Below are 19,905 nucleotides of genomic sequence, written 5' to 3'. Positions count from 1 at the left end.
GCACAGCTGAGGCAAGATTAAAAGTGCAAAATCAAAAGCCCAAAGCCCTTGCTCAAAAACGATTAGAAATTTCAAGAAGACAACCACAAAGCACAAGGTCCTGCTGAGCACAAAGGTCAATGCAACACACACACACACACACACACACACACACACACACACACACACACACACACACACACACACAAAGCTGGCACTGTACATAGGTTGTTAAACCAGGAGGCCCCAGGCAAATGTCCTACAAGGCAATACTTCACCAATACCTGTCTCATTTGCCTTTTAGAGATATACAAAGGAGGTGGGACTCCTTCCCACACCTGGAGGTGGGGGGCTATGACTACCTCATGCTTGTCAGGATATTCAGCAGTGGTGAATGGCTTTCGAGAAGCACAAGGGTAACCAGGCACATGCCAAAGAGAGACGCCATCACACCACCATGAGTGTTCACCAGGTCTTCTGAGAAAGGTCTTAATACCTTTGTGAGGCTCCACCCGCATGACCCAAACACCAACCAAGGGGTCCTATCTCCCAACAGGGCAACGCTGAGGGGTTAGGGACCAACACAGACTTCTTGGGGTACGTACTCCCAAGAGCTGACAGGTAGTTCCTGTATGACCAAGACTGCTCTTCCAGGGAAGAGCCTCTCCCTCCAACAGCTGATACTGAGCTCCTTCAGTGTGTAGTGAGCACCTCCCCTGAGCAGGCACACTGTGTGGAGAGAGCTAATGAGCCTGCACCCTACAGATGTGCCTCCCTGTACTCACTGTGCTCACACAGCACCTGCAATGACAGGCCTGCCCAAGTCTACACTGAGGTAAATTTTCAGTTCCTTGCTGTAGGATGTCGTTCTGTCCACTGTGAGTGTGTGTTGCTCTGATTGGTTGACAAACAAAGCTGTCTGGCCAATGGCAAGGCAGAATAAGGTTGGGCGGGACATTCGAACTGAAGAGACTGGAGAAGGAGGGAGAGGAGACACCAGTCCACCACCCAAGGAGCAACAAGATGCCAGCCCACCAGTGATGCCACGGCCACGTGACAACATATAGATTAATAGAAATGCCTGAGTTAAGTTATAACAGCTAACTAACAAGAAGTCTGACCCATCGGCCATACAGTCTGTAAATAATATACGCCTCTGTGTGTTTACTTGGGGCCAAGCGGCTGTGGGACGCAGGTAGGAGAGATTAGTACCAACTGTGGACTGGGCAGGACCAGAGAAACTTCCCTCTACAGTTCCTCAGTATAGTTTGACTTTAGGTCCCAATTCCAGGTTCCCAGTGTGCTTTGTGATAGTCTGCTTGGACCAAGCCCAGGTCTAGAATAACTCTGTATTCCTCTTCCAAAATTAGACATTTCACCTCCTATCACCAGGCCCAGACACCACCAGTCTGATCACCAATGCTTGCTGCTGAAACCCCAAAATGGTGTTAGCTGTTTGACCACCCCAAGGTGAGTTTGGGTGACCTTACAGTAGCTTTATCACATTGGCCTCTCCAGGGTGCCTTACTCATCCATCTCTCCAGTAACCAGTCCCTTCCCATTCCATATGCCCCCAGCACTGACCATTCCTCTGTCCTCAGCACTGCCCATTCCATATGCCCCCAGCACTGACCATTCCTCTGTCCTTAGCACTGCCCACTCCATATGTCCCCAGCACTGACCACTCCATATTCATGTCAGAATGATGGTGAATCCAGCCTCTTTCCTACTGGGAACAAAACTTTTGTGCTCCTTCCAAGGTCTTTAAGGGACAGTTTGTGAAAGGATGGTCTTAGGACTAGAAGACATGAAGCAAGAGTTGCTAGTTGAAGGCACCAGCTGCTTTGCTGGTGGGTCCGACCCCAGAGCCATTCTGAATGTTCATTCTACCTGAGAGCTGCAGACCCTGCCTGGCAAACAGCCTTCCTAACTAATGGTCTCCAGGCAGATAGACGCTTCAGGTAGCCAAGGAGAAGGTGGCCCAAGGCCAGGGAAGAGTTTTTTATGTGAATTTCTCCTTTCCTGGGTCTGCATTTTAGAATTCCTGAAACCCTGACTGGGGTGTGTGTGTGTGTGTGTGTGTGTGTGTGTGTGTGTGTGTGTGTGTGTGTGTGTGTGTGTGTGTGTGTGTGTTTTGCTTCTCCAATGTCATGTTGAAAGATCCAGTGTAGATACTATTTCCCTTTAAGGCCACCAAGTCACAGCAGGTTAGAGCCACAGGCCTCAGCGATGAGTGTCACTGTGTCTTGGTCTCTTCCCTACTGTTGTGACAAGATACCCTGAGAAAAGCCACTCTCTAAGTTTCCTAAGCAAACAGTTTATTCTGGCTTACAGTTTAGGGGTACCATGTGGTGGTATTGTGTTCCCTGAAATATTGTGCACCCTAATAAACTTATCTGGGGTCATAGACAGAACAGCCACAATATTAAACATAGAGGATAGGCAGTGGTAGCACACGCCTTTAATCCCAGCACTTGGGAGGCAGAGCTAGGCAGAAATCCATGTGTTCAAGGATACAGCCAAGCATAGTGACTCATGCCTTTAATCCCAGGGAGTGGTGGTAGAAAAGCAGAAAGGTATATAAGGCATGAGGACCAGGAACTAGAAGCATTTGGCTGGTTAAGCATTCAGGCTTCTAGCAGCAGTTCAGCTGAGAGCCATTAGGATATGAGGACACAGAGGCTTCCAGTCTGAGGAAACAGGATCAGCTGAGAAGTTGGCCAGGTGAGGTTAGCTGTGGCTTGTTCTGTCTCTCTGACCTTCCAGTGTTCACCCCAATATCTGGCCCCGGGTTTGTTTTTATTAATAAGAACTTCTAAGATTCCTGCTACAGTACCGTCCTTCACAGCACGGGCATCAAAGCGACAGGAGCCTGAATCGGCCACTCACTCCAGCACATCCACAGTCAAGAACAGTGATGAACTGCTGGGCGCAGCTGGCTTTCTCCATTTTACACATCCCAGGATCCCTGCCCAGGGAATAGTCTCCCCGTATCAATAAACTAAAGACAACCCTCCCCAGGCACGTCCAGAGGCCCATCTCCCTGGTGATTGTCTCACTTTGACAATTAGCACTGATCATCACACACTCAACAGCAAAGAGTCAGACTGCACAGGGCTCCCCAGGGGTCCTGGGAGGATTACAGTGTGAAAGCCGGGATTGCCTCTGAATCCTCCAATCTTCCAGGGGAGAACGGAGCCTGGCCTGTGAGGAGGCCAAGCAGAAGAATGGACAGTGAGGGAAGTGGCCAGGGCACCTTTCATTCACAGGCCATTACGTCCCTGTATCTCCCAAGTGGGTCAGGTTCATCTTATAAAAGACCCCAGGCCTCTGAGTGGGGTACAAATGGAATAACTCTTTAGGTTTACATTTTTCCCCTGTAAACTAAGAAATTTCAAAGTGAATAATGTTGATATCTTAATTATTTTGACATCAATAACCAATTCATGACAAATTAGTCAACATCTCCTAGGCCACCAAAGGCTAAGGGAGGAAGAGAGCAGCTTAAAAGGTATTGACTTCAGCAAAACAAAAATTTTAAGCCCTAGAAAAAAATATATATATTTTTTAATCTAGTGAGACAGAAGTTTCATGGGCAACTTGATTCCAAAGTAGTAGATGTTTGGAAAGGCAGAATGTGAGTCTGGCCTTTCTGGCTGTTGGATTTGGACTATTAAGCACCTACTGGGCTTTATATGAGGCACTATGTGAGGAACAGAGAACAACATGATGAGCACTTCAGGTCAAGGTAGACAGACAGCAGACGTACAGAGACAGACCAGCCCCCCAAAACTGTGATCACTCTGCGTATGGCTGGGCGGGCAGCCATGATGAGGGGTGTGGGGAGGTGGCGAACTCTGGACACACCGCACTGAAGAGAAGCTGTATCTGTCCCTTTTTTCACCACTCTAACAAAAGTGCCTTAAAGAAGGTTTGCCTTGGCTTACTATGGGAGGCAAGGCCCATATTGGAGGGCAAGTCAGGCCCTGGAAGGGAAAGGCCATTTCCGTCCCCAGTCCGGAAGCTGAGAGAAGAATGCTCTCCTCCTTGCTTTCCCTTTCTTTTCAGGCCAGGACCCCCACTCACGGATAGCGCCTCCCACACTCAGAGTAGGTCTTCCTTTCTCAGTTAAGCCTCTCTGAAAATGAAAAACACCCTTCACAGACACACCCAGAGGTGCGTTCCCATGGAGATTCTAAATGCAGTCAAGTTGACAAAGAAGATTAGCAACCACAGATTCCAACATGAAGGAACAGCTAGCAAAGGCCAAGGACGGATGCCGCGGGGATAAGGTGAGTGAGAGTTCAGGGAAGTCTGGTGACAGGGACAAAGGATGCACATGGGCGTGACAGCGATAAGCCTGGGCCAAGTGGGGAGGACACGGAGCAGCTGGGCCCTGTGGGCTGGATTCTGTGTGCATTTCATCTCGCCCTGCTGAGAGGAGGCCAGAATTAGTGTAGCAAGAGAGGCGGGGAAGGAGTGGACTTCCAGAGTGACTGATCACTGGGAGAAGGGGTCTCACTGCTCAGAGAAACCAGAGGAAGGGAGGCCGGGGGGGGGGGGGGTTAGTTGGAGTGTGGCGGGTTAGTTGGGGGAGGATGGTAGGTTACTTGAGTTAGTTGAAGAAGGATGGGTTAGCTGGGGACAAGGGACACAGACTTAAACACAGACATGTTAGCAGCAGCTCATGTCAAAGCTGTGTAGTGGTAAGCAAGATTGAAGGAGGAAGTATCATTTGGAGCTAGGGAGACCTTTGTGAAAAAGGCCCCTTGAAGCCATTTATTTTACCAAACACTTTCCCATCACTCTACTCCCCCACCCCCAGGGGCACTTTCCTTTTTAGGGCTGATAAAAATGCCGGCGTTTGTAGATGGACGTTTCTGAGTTCGGTGAGAAACATTACAGGCATTTCTGTGACTTTTTGAGGTTGAGGGAAGTTTCCTTTCATCTCTGTCAGGGTGGAGTCCACATAGTCAGCATCATCAGCTGACTGTGATTTTTGGTTTTGTTTTGGTTCTCAGACAGGGTCTCTCTATGTAGCCCTTAGATGGCCTCACTTGATCCTCTAGCTTCTGCCTCTGCCTCCCTAGTACTGAGATCACAAGCATCAGGCCCCACAAACAGCCCAACTTTTTGTCTTCCGAGATTGGCTTCCAAGGAGCCCCTCAGGCTGCAGCAAAGAGACAGCTCTGTAATTGTAGCAATCCAGTGAGTTTTCTGGAAATATTGGAGATCTCGTGGTGTGAGTGGTTGCTTAAAGGAACAAGCCTCCAGTTCCGCATGAGGGGTTCCTCAGCCGGCTGCACAGATGCCCGGGAACCTCACCAACAGATCAGCCCACTTCCCAAAGGGTCTGTGAGAGAACACTGCTCTTGGAGGAGAGGCTGGACTGTCAGAAAAGGCCACTGAGGGGTGGGTGGCTTCTGCTCTAATGCCCAGGCCCTGGGAGACATGCCGGGAGTGTTCACATTTTTCTGACTTCTTACACAAGTTCTCCAGTTCTTACACACAAAGCGAAGCACAGCTTGACCCTGGGGGACTACAAGCTTGAGCCTTGCCCTGTGTGGAGACTGGTTAGTCAGGACGTCAGAGCAGAGGCCAGCTAAGGTCATGGTCTTGGACGAAATTCCTATAAAGGCCAGCTGGCTAGGCACACCCTGCCCTCTGGTCTCTCGACTCAGGTAGTAAAGGGGACCAGGAGAGAAGGTACAGACAGCTAGCTCATCATAGCCCATCCTACTTTCTTAAATTGCATTTGTGTGTCCTGAATGGTGAGTCAGTAAAGGGACCTCAGACATGAAGGGGCCTTGATTAAGCAACATTTTGAATGAGGCAACACAGCAAAAAGGAAAATTCTGGGGACATGGAAGAGCAGGAAGAGGGGTAATGGGGGTGAAGATAATCAAACATACCATGTACATGTATGGGAATGTCACAATGAAGCCATTAGTATGTATAATTTATCTATGCTAATAAAACACTTAAACAGGGACCTGGAGAGATAGCTCAGTGGTTAAGAGCACTTGCTGCCTTGCAGAGGACTTGGGTTTGGTTCCCAGCACCCACATGGTGGTTCATAACTACCTGTAACTTGGTTCCAGGGGACCCAATGGCTGCTTCTAGGCTTCTCAGACACCAGGCATGTGTGTGGTACACATAACATACATGTAGGCAAATACTTGTACATATAAAATAAAAATAAATAAATCTTTTAAATGTTAATAAGACACTAAAAAAAAAAAATCCCAGCACTCGGGAGGCAGAGGCAGGATTTCTGTGAGTTCGAGGCCAGCCCGGTCCACATAGTAAACTACAGGTCAGGCGGAGACAAATAGTGAGACCCTATCTTAGAAAGAAAGAAAGAAAGAAAGAAAGAAAGAAAGAAAGAAAGAAAGAAAGAAAGAAAAGAAAGAAAGAAAGAAAGAAAGAAAGAAAGGAAGAAAGGAGAGAAAGAAAGAAAGAAAGGAGAGAAAGAAAGAAAGAAAGAAAGAAAGAAAGAAAAGAAAGAAAGAAAGAAAGAAAGAAAGAAAGAAAGGAAAGGAGAGAAAGAAAGGAAAGGAGAGAAAAGAAAAGAAAGAAAGAAAAGAAGGTAAAAAAGTAAAATCATGGGGACATGGGAAGGGAAAGGATTCCTTCAGCTAGAATCTGACTCCTCACCAGCCTAGAAGCTAGAATTTCCACATAGTTACCAAGATTTACTATGAAGGTTGCCAACGTAGCGACAGAGTCCTTCCATATATAGATAGTTTTTGTGAAAATAACAACAGCTATCAGGCTTAAGGCCCTGGGGAAGGCCCCACTGCTTTCCCAGATGTGTTCTAGAAATTTCAAACAGGATTAATGACTTCATTTTCAGTGGAGAGCGCCTACCTTCCGGTGACCCTCGCCTTTTCTACTGCAGTCCTGCCTGGTGCCCTCAGGATCCACCCTGCGGGGTCCTTTAGGCTTCTTCGCGCGCGCGCACACACACACACACACACACACACACACACACACACACCGCCAACTTCCTTTTTATTTATTGTTTGTGCCCTGCATCTCGGTCGCATTCATTTTCCGTCCCTGTGTATCTGCCCTCCTAGCAACCCTTTGAAGGTAACAGCTTTAAAGGCCACCAAGAACAGAATACACAGCTATGGTGGAAACAATGGTGTGTGACTCTCAAAGCTCTCAGGAGCACCTAGTCTCTCCTCAAATGCTGTCTTCCTCTTAAGCCCGTGCTTACTGTCTGCGTCCTTTTAACAAACTCACAACTCTTCGTCACACTGGCCCATCCTGAAGTTCTTTCCTGCATTGAAACCAAGGATTCCGTTCTACCTGAGACTAGTTCCCTAACGATTAAGAGAACTGCTCAGGCCACTGCTGGTGACAGCCTAGAACCATCTCTCTCTGCCTGCTACCGCTGGTGGGAAGAAATACCCAGGCACCTTTCAGCTGTGACACTGTGGTGTGGAACAGCCCCGGCAGACGCAACCCTCCTGCTAACAGAAAAGCCTTTCTGTCTCCTACTGCACTCAGAAATGCTGCCACATGGCTTCAATTTGCCTCGGAGCAGCTGTGGGTCCACAGGGCAAAGCCCCTTCCCCACCTCATGGCCTCTTCCCTCACTCGCCAAGGCCCTTCCTTTCCTGGCAGCCTCTAGGGATTTCTTGCCCCTGTCTCAACAAAACGGCTCTTGCAATAGTTGTTTATATTCACAGGTGGACAGATTGCCCTTTGCCACAATGGATTCTGTCACAAGGATTTAAGTGGACATTAACTTTCAAGGTTTTTCTGAGCCACGGAGGGCAGCAGTTAACAGCAGGTAACACAGAGTCAGATCCAAGCCTGACTGGGTCTGGCCTGCTAGCTCCCAGTGTGTGACTTGGGATAAACTTCTGCACCTTACCAGGCTTGTTTCTGTTCTGTAAAGGAAAGCCCATATGTGTGGCAGTGTTGCCTTGGGGACTGAAGGAGAAAATGTACATTTGCATCAGAACCACCAGGCCTATGACAAGCGTTATCTGCAATCATTTATCTGCCTATCGACACATAGAAAGCTTCATTCATTAAAGGCCTTTGTATAAAAGCTTGCAAGAACAGAGAATGGTTCATTTTGGTTTTGTCTAGTTTTTTTGTTATTGTTATTTTGTCTATTGGGGCAGAGAGTCTTGCTATATAGCTCAGGCTGTTCCAGAACTAGAGGTCCTCCATTCCTCAACCTCTCAAATTCTGGGATTACAGATGTGGGCTACCAGGCCCAGAAAATTTCCTCATTATGAAAAATTTCAGATGTGCAATAGAAAGAACTGTATAAATAACATCTTACACCTTGCTTGGATGCTGTGATTGCTTACATTGTATCTTAAACATCTATTTTTTTCTGAACTATTTCAGTGTAAGATATAGAAATCAATTAAAACCCATTAATATAGCTGGGTGGTGGTGGCACACTTAATCCTGGACTTGGGAGGCAGAGGCAGGTGGATCTCTGAGTTTGAGGCCAGCCTGGTCTACAGAGCGAGTTCCAGGACAGCCAGGACACACAGAGAAACCCTCTCAAAAAACAAAACAAAACAAAACCTGAAAAACCAAAAACCACAAGAATACACACCCCTTGAAAATGAAGACATTCTCCTATGTATTTTCTTTACTATGCTTTAAAGAATTGACAACAACTACCTAAGTTCACCAGTTCTCAGGCTGTATGATGTATTTCTGTAACCTTCAGCAATGTCCTTTGAAAAGGGTTTTTTTGTTTTTCCAAATAAGATCCAATCAAAGTCAGACATGGTGTCTGCAATATGAGTACTGGAGACTGAAATAGGAGGATCTCAAGTTTGAAGCCAGCCTCACCTACCAAGTGAGTTCAAGGCTAGGATTGGCTAATAACCAGAGCCTATTTCAAACCCACACAAAGAAAATCCAATCGATATCCTTACACTGGATAGCCATTATATATCTGTTCTATTATTATAGAGCATAGTGATGGAGGTGCCTGAGGCCCGTGTGATTCCTGATTTAGCTGCATGAGCTGTTGGCGGCAACTCCTCACTGAGGGCCTGTGACACAGGTACACATTGAACTTGTTGGCTAATGCTTTACTACCATCCGCTTCATGTCTTCTAGTCCTTTTTGTCTTCCCTGTACACAGCACCCACCTCGAAGGTAGTCAGTAAAAGAGGATAGAACGGGCAATTAAGTCAGCACCCAACTAAATCTCAGGACTTGGGAGATGGAGACAGGAGAATCAGAAATCCAAGGTCACCTTCTGCTATGTAGAAAGGTTGGGGTTGGCCTGGGTTACATGAGACCCTGCCTCAAAAAAACAAAACAAGCCGGGCGGTGGTGGCGCACGCCTTTAATCCCAGCACTCGGGAGGCAGAGCCAGGCGGATCTCTGTGAGTTCGAGGCCAGCCTGGTCTCCAAAGCGAGTTCCAGGACAGCCAGGGCTACACAGAGAAACCCTGTCTCGAAAAAAACCAAAAACAAAACAAAACAAAACAAAACAAAACAAAAAAACATAAATAAATAAAAACTAATTTAAATGTGGGTGGAAAGAGGTAGGAATAATGGGGAGAGGTCTGATCTCAGGGAGGCACCCACCCTCTGAGGAAGGTGGTTCCCTGCTGGGGCTGTGCGTTTCACTCAAGGATACCGACCGAGCTGGGCACATGCCTTTAATCTTAGCACTCGGGAGGCAGAGGCAGGCGGATATCTGTGAGTTCGAGTCCAGCCTGGTCTACAAAGTGAGTTCCAGGAAAGGTGCAAAACTACACAGAGAAACTCTGTCTTGAGAAAAACAAAAAAAAAAAGGATACCGACCATATCAGTCACTTTTCCCCCTGCGGCGACAAGATGCTGTGGCAAGGGGTGACAAGAGCAGTCTAGGAAAGAAGTGTCTATTTTGGCTCACACCTTGGACTCAAGTCCATCACTTGGGAGGGCAGCTGTCACACCTGCACTGGCAGTCAGGAAGCAGAGGTGGGTGTTTATTCAGTCCAGCAGTCAGGTGCACCCTCCCACTTCAGGTAAGCTGACCTAGAAACTCCTCACAGGCACACCCAGATGGTCTGGCTCCAGGTGATTGTGGTGGTTTGATAAGAAATGTCCCCATAGGTTCCAGAATTCGAATGCTTGGTCCCCAGCTGGTAGAGCTGCTTGGGGAGGTTTAGGAGGTGTGGTCTTGCTGGGGGAAGAATGTCATTAGAGGCAGGCTTTGAGGGTTTAAATCCTCAACTATGTCCAGTCTGTTTTCTCTGATTCCTGTTTTTGAATGAAGATGTAAGTGCTCAGCTGCCTGCTCCGATGCCTACCTCTTGTTCCATGATGGACTCAGCCCTCTGGAACTAAAAGCCAAAGGAAACCCTCTCCTTCCATAGGTCACCTTTGGTGATGGTATCTTAATCATAGCAGCAGAAAGTGACTAGGGCTTGCTGGGCCTGGTGCTGCACACCTTTTTTTTTTTTTTAAAGACAGCGTTTCCCTGTATATCCCTTACTGTCTTGGAACTCACTCTGTAGACCAGGCTGGCCTCAGACTTAGAGATCTGCCTGCCTCTGCCTCCCGAGTGCTGGGATTAAAGGCATGTGCCACCACCACTGAGTGAGGTACACACCTTTAATCCTAGCACTCTAGAGCAGAGGCAGGTGGATGTCTGTTAGTTTGAGGTCAGCCTGGTCTGCATAGTAAGTTCCAGGACAGCCAGGGCTGCATAGAGAGACCCTGTCTCAAACAAACAAATAAACAAACAAACAAACAAACAAACAAACAAACAAACAGTAACTATGACAGTGACTCTAGGTCTTGTCAAGCTGACAGTTAATGTAAACTGTAGAAACTGTCTTCCCACACAGTTGCCTACCTGGGCTCCCTCAGACTCTGCTAACCGTAATGCTCTACTTCTATCCCTGAGACAAGATGGACATCTGACTGTCTAAACAGGAAGTGGCCTGGCATTGTCTTTCCTCCAGGCACACCTGTCATCCTAACAGGTGACTCCCATGTAATTCTACACACAGAGTGAAATTCCTGAGCACAAAATGAATCAAGAGAAATAAACACACCATTGAGAGGATGAGCCATCTAACATGGGTGTGCTCCACTGAGAGGGGAGGACTCTCTCCAGCAGATCTCAGGGCCTTGGACACTTCCCTCCAAACACAGCTTCAACCTCCAGGGCAGAATCAAATGATGAGCTAAACATTTTGAGAAGCTACCTGAACATGGCAGTACACACCCCTGTTATCCCAGCACTCAGTAAGCTGAGGCAGGAGGATCATGGGTTTGAGGTCAGTCTGGACTACAAAGAAATAACCTTTCTCAAAAGAAAAAAAAAAAGGAACACTAGAGGGAATGCATGCCGGAAGCTGCTTGGTGGGTTGGCTGATTCTCATTCCCGGCTAACCTCTGCATGGCCGAAGCCCCGGATTATCTGCATGATGGCCTGGCTGATTCTCATTCCTGACTAACCTTGTCACTGTTTCCCTGTCACCTCTCCTTGCCCAGGTGTTGGCTTCTAGTCAAAATACACACAGCCATTTAATTATTAATCTGAGCAAAACATTGCTGGGGAGTTCCACTGTGGAGTTTCTGTGCATGTGCACAGCACGGACACTTGTTTGATGATCTGGCTTTCCTGTTCCTCTGTGGGTTTTTCTGGGATCCTGTCCCTCTCCATTTGTGGAGATGACCATAAAGTGATTATTACCAGGGAATTAATTGCTAAGAACTTTTTGGTTCTCTTCCTGGAAGGTGTGTGGAAATGTTTGGCTGCTGTGGAGAGCTTGTGTTCACAAGAAGCGAGTGACCTTGGCCGTGGCGTGGAGTGTGTCTCCGTGACAAGGAAAAGCCCAGTGTTTGTGTTTGGTGATGGTTTTACGCCTGGCTGTCAGTAGAGACATTTACAGGCTTGCTGACAGCCCAGGCTCCAAGAGCCGTCACAGTGACTTGGCCAATGGTTTTCACGAGTCCATATAAACTCATTCTATTTTTATATTAATACTAGGGAGGGGAAGCTGAAGGATCAAATGCGGGGAGAATGGATTCGAGAGACACTGCTCAGAGCCATTGGGAGGGCTACAGAACTAGATTCAACATGCGATTCTATCCTGTTCCCCAGGGTTCTCATTCCTCACCGTGTGTGTGTGTGTGTGTGTGTGTGTGTGTGTGTGTGTGTGTGTGTGTGTGTGTGTGTGTGTGTGTGTGTGTGTGTATATGTGTAGTTTGATTGTTTTGTTATATAGCCCAGAATAACTTTGAACTCCTAATCTTTTTGCCTCAGTCTCCTGGTATTATCAGCATGTACTATCATGCTTGGATATTTTCTTTCCTTCTTCCTTCCCTCTTCCCCTTCCTTTCTTCCTTTCTCTTTTAATATACTTGTTATGTCTTGGGCACAGTGCTAAGTGCTAAGGATACAGAAATTAATAACACATATCCTCAGTCCTCTTGGAACTCAGCAAAATCTGAGAGGAAGGAAGAGAGAGAAGGAGAGAGAGAGAGAGAGAGAGAGAGAGAGAGAGAGAGAGAGAGAGAGAGAGCATATTTAATACAAGGAAGGGTTTCCTGATCTTGCTTGGCTTGGTAGAGAGCTGGGAAGCTTCCTGGAGGATATAATTGAGTGACTGACTGGAAGTGAGCTGGGCCCAAGGCCTTTCTTTCTCAACAGAGCAAGACGCTCATGAGGTTTAAGAACACTGGATGAAGGGGATGAGGTGGAGGGCCTTAGGGACGTGGGCCCCCCTTAAATGGGAGATGCATTACTCAGGGTTCTCGAGAGTAACAGAACTTATAGGATGAATCTCTCTCTATGTACAGAAAGGGGATTTGTTAGAATGACTTGCAGGCTATGGTCCACCTAATCCAACAATGGCTGCCTATGAACAAAAGGTCCAAGAATACAGAAGTTGTTCAGTCCACAAGGCTAGATGTCCCAACTGGTCTTCAGTATATGCCAGGATCCTGAAGAAGTAACCTGTAATGCCAGGGAAGGAATGGACTTGCTACTGAGGGTGAGGGCAAGCAGGCAATGAGCAAGAGCTTCCTTCTTCCACGTCCTTTATATAGGCTTCCAGGAGAAGGTGTGGCCCAGATTTAAGATTTATCTTCCCACCTCAAAGATTCAGATTAGAAGTGGATTTCCCCACTTCAAATATTTATAAAGAAAAATCCTTCAACAGTGGCACACGCCTTTAGTCCTAGCACTCAAGAAGCAGAGGCAGGTAAATCTCTAAGTTCTAGGCCAGCCTGGTCTATAGAGCAAGTTCTAGGACAGCCAGGGCTACACAGAGAAACCCTATCTTGAAAAAAACAATTCCTGATAGTAGTCAAGTTGGCAACTAATAATGACAGAAGACAACAGATTTTGATGTCACTAGGAGTTAGGACCACAGAGGCAGGGTAGGAATAATGCTAAGATGGTTTGAATCTGAAATATCTATTCCTTTTTCCTTCATGTTTTGAGTACTTGGTCCCTGTCTGGCAGTTCTTGTGGGTAAGGCCTTGCTGGAAGAAGCTGTCCCTGGGAGAGGGTCTTTGAAAATCATAGTTTGGTCCCTGACACTGGCCTTGTTCTCCTTGCTGGCCCATGGCAATGTGGGCAGCTTGGACCACACATTCCCACTGTCATAGGCCAAGCTGCCCATCTTGCCTTCCCACCATGAAGGATGGAGGCCTCTGAGACCACAGACCAAGACAAATCTTTCCTCCCCTTAAGTCGTTCCTGTCAGGGGATTTTCACAGGCACGCCTTTCCATTCTGGGAAAGTACAGGTGACTCACTCCTGGAAGTCTGGGCTTGTTTCAAGTTGCAGGTGGTTGACAGCAGAAATGAAAGCCGAAGTGAGGGCCTGGGCTCAGAAGGCCGAGTGCTTGCCTATCCTGTACAAAGGCCTGTGCTCCATCCCCAGCGCTGCATATACCAGGTGTGGGAGCACATGCCCACAATCCCAGCATTTAGGAGATGGAAGCAGGAGGATCAAGCTTCAAACATCCTTAATCCCAGCATTCCAGAGGCAGAAGCAGGTGTAGATCTTCTGAGTTCAAAGCCAACCTGGTCTACAAAGCGACTTTCAGGATGCCCAGAGTTACACAAAATAAATTCAAGGTCATTCAACAAGTCAAAGGCTGGAATGGGATACATGAGACCCTGTCTCAAAAAATGGTGTAGGAAATTAGCGGAAATGAAGGCATGATCACCTTTGGAGAACAATGCATGATATGTATGGTGGTCAACGTCACTGGACTGCAGGTTCCCTAGAAAATTGGTAAAGCATACTCCTGGGTGTGTCTGTGAGAGGCTCTGTGGAGAAGACCGGTGTGTGTATCAGAGAACTGAGTGTGGAACAACCAATGAGTGGAACTATCCAATAGGCTGAAACCCAGGTGGAATACTAAAGCACAAGACAGGGAAAGCACACATGCTCACACACATGCACACTCTCAAGACATCCTGAGCAAGTACAGTTCTTGCTGCTGTTGCTACCTATAGACAACACTCCAGATCCTTCAGCCTGAGTAACACAGTGTATGTACTCTCAGAGTTGAAGAATAGGGTGCAGGATAAGTAGACAGTGGATAACCCCCAAGATTTGAATAGACCTAAGTGCTTGCTAGGGTGGGTTGCCGGAGGCTAGAGGGCAGAGGAAGACTCCTGGCATCCTAAAATTCAAAAACCTTTCAGTGCAGGTTTTATCGGGAGTTCAGGACTTTAGGGGATTTCTTTGGGCCAGTGATTAGGCAAATGACTCAGTAGTTCTTATGCCTGGTGTTGGCTGCATTCTGTGACACTTCAAGGATGAGACTTTTGTTTTGAGACAGGGTCTCACTATGCAGCTTTGGCTAGCTTGAAACTCACTATGTAGATCATTTTGACTTCAAGCTCATGGGGATCCATCTGCTTCTGCATCTGGAGTGCTGGGATTAGTGACATGTACCCCTATGCCTGGCTAAGTTGAGATCCTTTCATCTCAAGGTGAGAAGTTGTTGAGAGAAGCTGTGCTGGCTAGTTTTATGTCAGCTTGATACAAAGGAGAGTCATCTGAGAGGAGGGAACCTCAGTTGAGAAAATGCCTTGTGATATCTGGCTGTAGGGCATTTTCTTAATTAGTGATTGATGGGAGAAGGCCCAGCCCATTGTAGGTGGTGCCATCCTTGGGCAGGTGATCCTGGGTGCTATAAGAAAGCAGATTGAGCAAGCCATGAAGAACAAGCCAGTAAGCAGCACCCCCTCTGCATCAGCTCCTGCCTCCAGGTTCCTGCCCTGTTTGAGTTCCTGTCCTGACTTCCTTCAGTGATGGACTATGATGTAGAGGTGTAAACCTAATAAACCCTTCCCTCCCCAACTTGCTTTTGGCCCTGGTGTTTCACCATGGAAACAGTAACCCTGCCTTAGAAGCTTAACTGCTGTGTTTAGGTTTCTGATAGTAGAACCGACACATGTACGCTAGGAATGACGGCCACAAATGCCAGCTGTATCAACAGTAATAGCTGCTGTCTGTTCAGTGTCTCCTGGGTGACAGGGACTTTCATGTATTGTTTCTTCTATGTGTTTGTTCATGTGTGAGTGGATTTGTGTGAAAATGTGTGTGCACGGTCTTGGGATGGCCAGAGGACAACCTTAGGTATTATTCCTTTGAAAACAGCTCCTTTTGGTTTGGGTTTGATTTTTGAGGAAGGTTCTCTCAGTGGCCTGCAACTCACTAAGTAGGCTAGACTAGCTGAGTGAGTCCTCCCCAGTGCTGAGGTTACAAGTGTGCACCACCACACCCAGCGGCTGCTGCTGCTCCTTCTCCTCCTTCTTAACATGGGTTCTGAGGCTTGAACTCAGGTCCTCGTGTTTTGGAGGCAACTGCTTTACTGGTTGAGCTATCTCTTCGTTCTACAGATGAGGAAACCAAGTTTGGAAATGTCATGGGCAGGAAAGCCCTTAAGAGCATGTTTAAACCCAGGTCATCCTAACTCTGGAGCCCCTGATCAAAACCGCCTCCTTACTCAGGATTCTCAATGGGCTACTCTTTGACCTGAGTGGACCCAGCCCATCAGAAATGGTCACATAGAGAGACCCTAGAGACAATGCACTGCACCACTACAGTATTATTGATTATAAAGGAGCAGAATTAAAATGCTTTCCTTTGCACAAACTCACTGTGGAGCTGCCCCTCGGGGCTGGGCGTGACCATTGCCACCTTGAATCAGAGCAGCTGGGCTGAGCCCAGGAGACCCTGGTGAGATTGAACCCCTTAGCATCCCCTCCTAGAGGGAGAAGGGAGGGCCCTCAGTAGTGTAGCTGCCCTTCAGTCGCCCATGCTTCTGTAAGTAACCCGAGTAAGCTCAGTGGTTCACCAAGCTGGACCTCAGCAGATTGTCTTCTAGGTCTCTAGGTGCCTTTGTGTAGTGTGAATAGAAACAGATGTTTCTTTACATCTTTATATGGTAAAAGTCATATGACAAATGCGTATTCTAGTGTCCTCAAACTGTATTAGCCAAGAACACAAGGTCTGAAGAAAGGAACACAGGCTAGAAAATCAACTCTCTGAAGTCTGTTACTTTAATAGTCACTATGGAGCAAATGTTTGTGTGCCCTAAAACACCAAGTTCAGAGCCAAGCATGGTGGTGCAAACCTGTAATCCCAGTGCTGGGGGTGGGGGGGTGGGGGCAGGAGGACCAGGAGTTCAAAGTCTTTCTCAGTTATATAGTGGGGTTGAGACTATTCTGGGTTCTGGGAGGCCCTTTTTCAAAAATACACACACACACACACACACACACACACACACACACACACACACACACACTACAAATTAAAGTTCTAATCCTAAGCATGATGGTATTTAAGAATAGGCTCACATGAAGGTCTAGGCAGTACTCCAATGATCAGACTGGTGCCTGTGGAGTAGCTAGACCAGAGTTTGCTTTGCCACGCCCTGTGGGTGAACACTGAGGACAGACCCGTGAAGGCATTGTGGGGAGCTAACCACCTATAATACAATTAGAAAAACCCTTCAAAAGAATTGGATCTGCTGGCGCCTTGTCTCAGCTTGCTTCATATCGCTGTGCTAAAACGTTCTGACCAAAAGAAGCTTGGAGAGGAAAGGGTTGATTTGGCTTCCCCTTCCACATCACAGCCCATCATTGAGGGATGTCAGAGCAGGAACCTGGAGGCAGAAACTGAAGCAGCAGCTATGAAGGGCATTGCTTTCTTATATCAGCCAGGACCACCTGCCCAGGGATGGCACTGCACACAGTGGGCCCTTCCACATCAATCACTAATTAAGAAAATGCCCTACAGACGTGCATATAGGCCACCTGATGGAGGAATTTTTCAATTGAGGTTCCTCTTCCCAGATGACTCTAGCTAGTGCCAAGTTGACAAAACTAGCCAGACACCCCTTTCAGAACAAAAACAAGTATTTGTTGTTCATACCACTGCTTGAGAGCTGTACCAGTGTGCCTCAGTTCCTTGGCAGGAGGGTCCTCTGCCGAAAGTGGGGTGGCTTCTTACAAGGGGAGGTTCATCAAACATTGACAAGATTCTGCAAGGTTGTAGAGGCCGGTGCCACCTGTCTGTCGGGCTTGGGTGTTGAATCTGAGAACTTTGTCACCAAGGAGAGTCTTAGGCCGTAGATGAGGACAGGCCCTCAGAGTGTGGCCTGTACCAGACCTCTAGAGCAACTGATGAAGCTAATGTGGCACCTCACTTCAAACAGGGGGTGCTCGTTCTCCCTCTCTGCAGCAAGCTGGCTGTGTCTCAAAACCATTCTAATTAATGAGGGGACTACTTGGGAAACAGGACAAAACACTGGGGGAAGGATATGGTCGCTGTTCAAGGTAGGATTGGAAAAGTCATTCTAAGACCCAACATTTTGTGTGAACATACACTGATTTTTTTAAGTTGAAAAAAGCAAAAACAACCAAAAAGAACCTCCCAACTGCAGAAAGGGGGATGTTTTGCTTAACTGCTTACTCCACTTTTTGAAGTTCTCAGTGTGTCCAAATCCCTTTTGTTTTGAGACCATTGTGTCAAGTTCTGCTCTCAGTTGGGTTAGAAGCTCAAAGCAGACCCTCCCTATCACAATCCTTGGTTATTTGAAGTCTACTCAATCAGTACTATTTTTTTTTAAAGTTACTACATTTTTGGTGTGTGCAGACAACTTGCAGAAGCTGGTTCTCTCCTGTCATGTATATCAAACCTAGAGATCAGACTCTGGTTGCCAGGTTTGGTGCCTTTACCCACTCAGCCATCTGGTCAACCTTCAAAGGTTATGTATTTGTTTTTCTTTCCTAAGCATGTTCCTCTAGTTTGACACCTGTTTTATCCAGTTGGGTCCAGAGCAATGCAACTGAGGGGGACTTGGGGCTTGGGAATCACAAATGTCTAGAATGTCCTTGACTGTTCACCAATAGATCCCCTCACTCTCCCAAACACTCAACTTCTTGTTCTTTCTGTGAAGGAGGCAAAGCAGTGGTGACCCCCTCCATATGAGGACTGAGTCTCTACTGAACTCAGCATCATCACCATGCTTGTCAGAGCGCATCATGGTTGGTACCAGGCACAGTGACCTGGTTGGGGTTTTCTCTTGTCTCCCTGGCTTTGTGTAGCTCCCAGTTGAGAGTGGCAGAAGCAAGATGTAAGCTACCTCACGTGGACAGCTAAAGGAACTCAGTAGCCCATGGTGTGAATAGGAATCAGTGGGCTGTGTGTTAAATACCCAGGAGTCTATGATGGAGGCCAGGCCACTCCACTGCTGTTTCATTCCCCTTCAACTCTGATTTCTCTTTGCCCCAGCTCTTTGTGTCTTTGTGTGGTTTTAACTCAGTGTGTTTTCTTTCTCTGGGGGATGTGGATGTCTAAGTTCTCTCTGAGGGCAAGCTGAGGTGCATCCTTTGTTAGAAGCTAACTAGTTTCCTGGTGGCAGCTTTTTGTACAGTTGTCTAGACAGACCAAGTGAGGGCAGCTGTGGGTTCTGCCCACCACTTCCAGGCTCCCAGTGACATTCTGTGACAACCTCTCCAGAGGCCACACTAAGAACCTGTGTGGTCTGCAGGTTCATAGAGCACAGGGGATCCAGAGGCCTGCTGTGACCCTGACCTTCTTCCTCAGAAGAACTCACTCTACCCCTTCAGAAGGTAAAACAAGCCCATTGGAGCAGAAGGAGTGACTTCTGGTTCATCTTGACAGCCATTGTGCTGTGAGCTCCACAGGGGGCGTGTGACTCACCAGCCTTGGTCATGATTCTGCCCAGAATTCACAAGTCTTCCAGAATTAGCAACAGTGCATACACCCACGGAGTAGCTAGACAGTTCCCATTCAGAACATTCGGCAGGATTCATAAACAGAGAGAGAGGGAAGGCTCACATTGCTGTGGATGACCCTGGCTCCTCTGACTGACCTGCCGACTGACTCCTCCCTGCTTCCCCAAATGTAGTTCTCCTTCTAGAGAGTGGACTCTTTCCTGCTTCGCCTTTAAGCACTCATCCACTCATCCAGCCCTGGCCTCTCACACGCCAGGAAAGTGCTCCATCACTGAACTACATCCCAGCTAAGAACTGCTGAATATCTTCCCTGTGTTTTACACTGTTCTGGGTCCCTGGGAGGTATCAGTAATCAGACAGTCTTGTAGAGTTCATCATTTGGTGGGGAACCTTGGGTCAGTGACCTAATCTTTTAGGTGTGATCTCCTGGTCTATGCAATGGGGATAATAACAGGCCTGACTCAGAAGGTAATGTACTCAGAGAGTTCATCAGCATACCTGACACTTAGTGGACATTTAATTATGGTGTGCTGTTAACTTCTATTAAGAAATGACTGGTGTGGGATTGCTGGTGTCCTGAAGTGCCTGCTGGTGTTGCAGCAAAACCTTCATCCAAGGAACTCTGGGCCTCCACAGTGCCACACCTGAGCACTCAGCCACAGCGGGATGGGATGGGAGTTGCTGAACTCAGTATAT

General features: G+C 47.4%; 1 long non-coding RNA gene across 5 annotated transcripts in view; it reads left to right on the top strand.

Moving 5' to 3' along the window:
• Nucleotides 1-19,905, top strand: part of LOC128110158 (uncharacterized) — a 79,145-nt gene that overhangs the window by 17,097 nt on the left and 42,143 nt on the right. The window contains exons 1-3 of one of the 5 annotated variants that reach the window (XR_008218105.1): nucleotides 1,342-1,449; nucleotides 4,144-4,271; nucleotides 8,938-9,031. This is a non-coding gene — a long non-coding RNA (uncharacterized LOC128110158). Of the gene's footprint in view, nucleotides 1-1,341; nucleotides 1,450-3,529; nucleotides 4,272-8,937; nucleotides 9,032-19,905 lie in introns of those variants that run through there. The other 4 variants (XR_008218104.1, XR_008218103.1, XR_008218107.1 and 1 more) reach the window with 4 other exon arrangements.

The sequence above is a fragment of the Peromyscus californicus genome, unplaced genomic scaffold (assembly GCF_007827085.1).
Source record: "Peromyscus californicus insignis strain IS unplaced genomic scaffold, ASM782708v3 Scaffold_14__1_contigs__length_90479793_seg_2, whole genome shotgun sequence".
Taxonomy (NCBI): Eukaryota; Metazoa; Chordata; class Mammalia; order Rodentia; family Cricetidae; genus Peromyscus; species Peromyscus californicus.
This window is presented reverse-complemented; position numbering and strand designations above follow the sequence as displayed.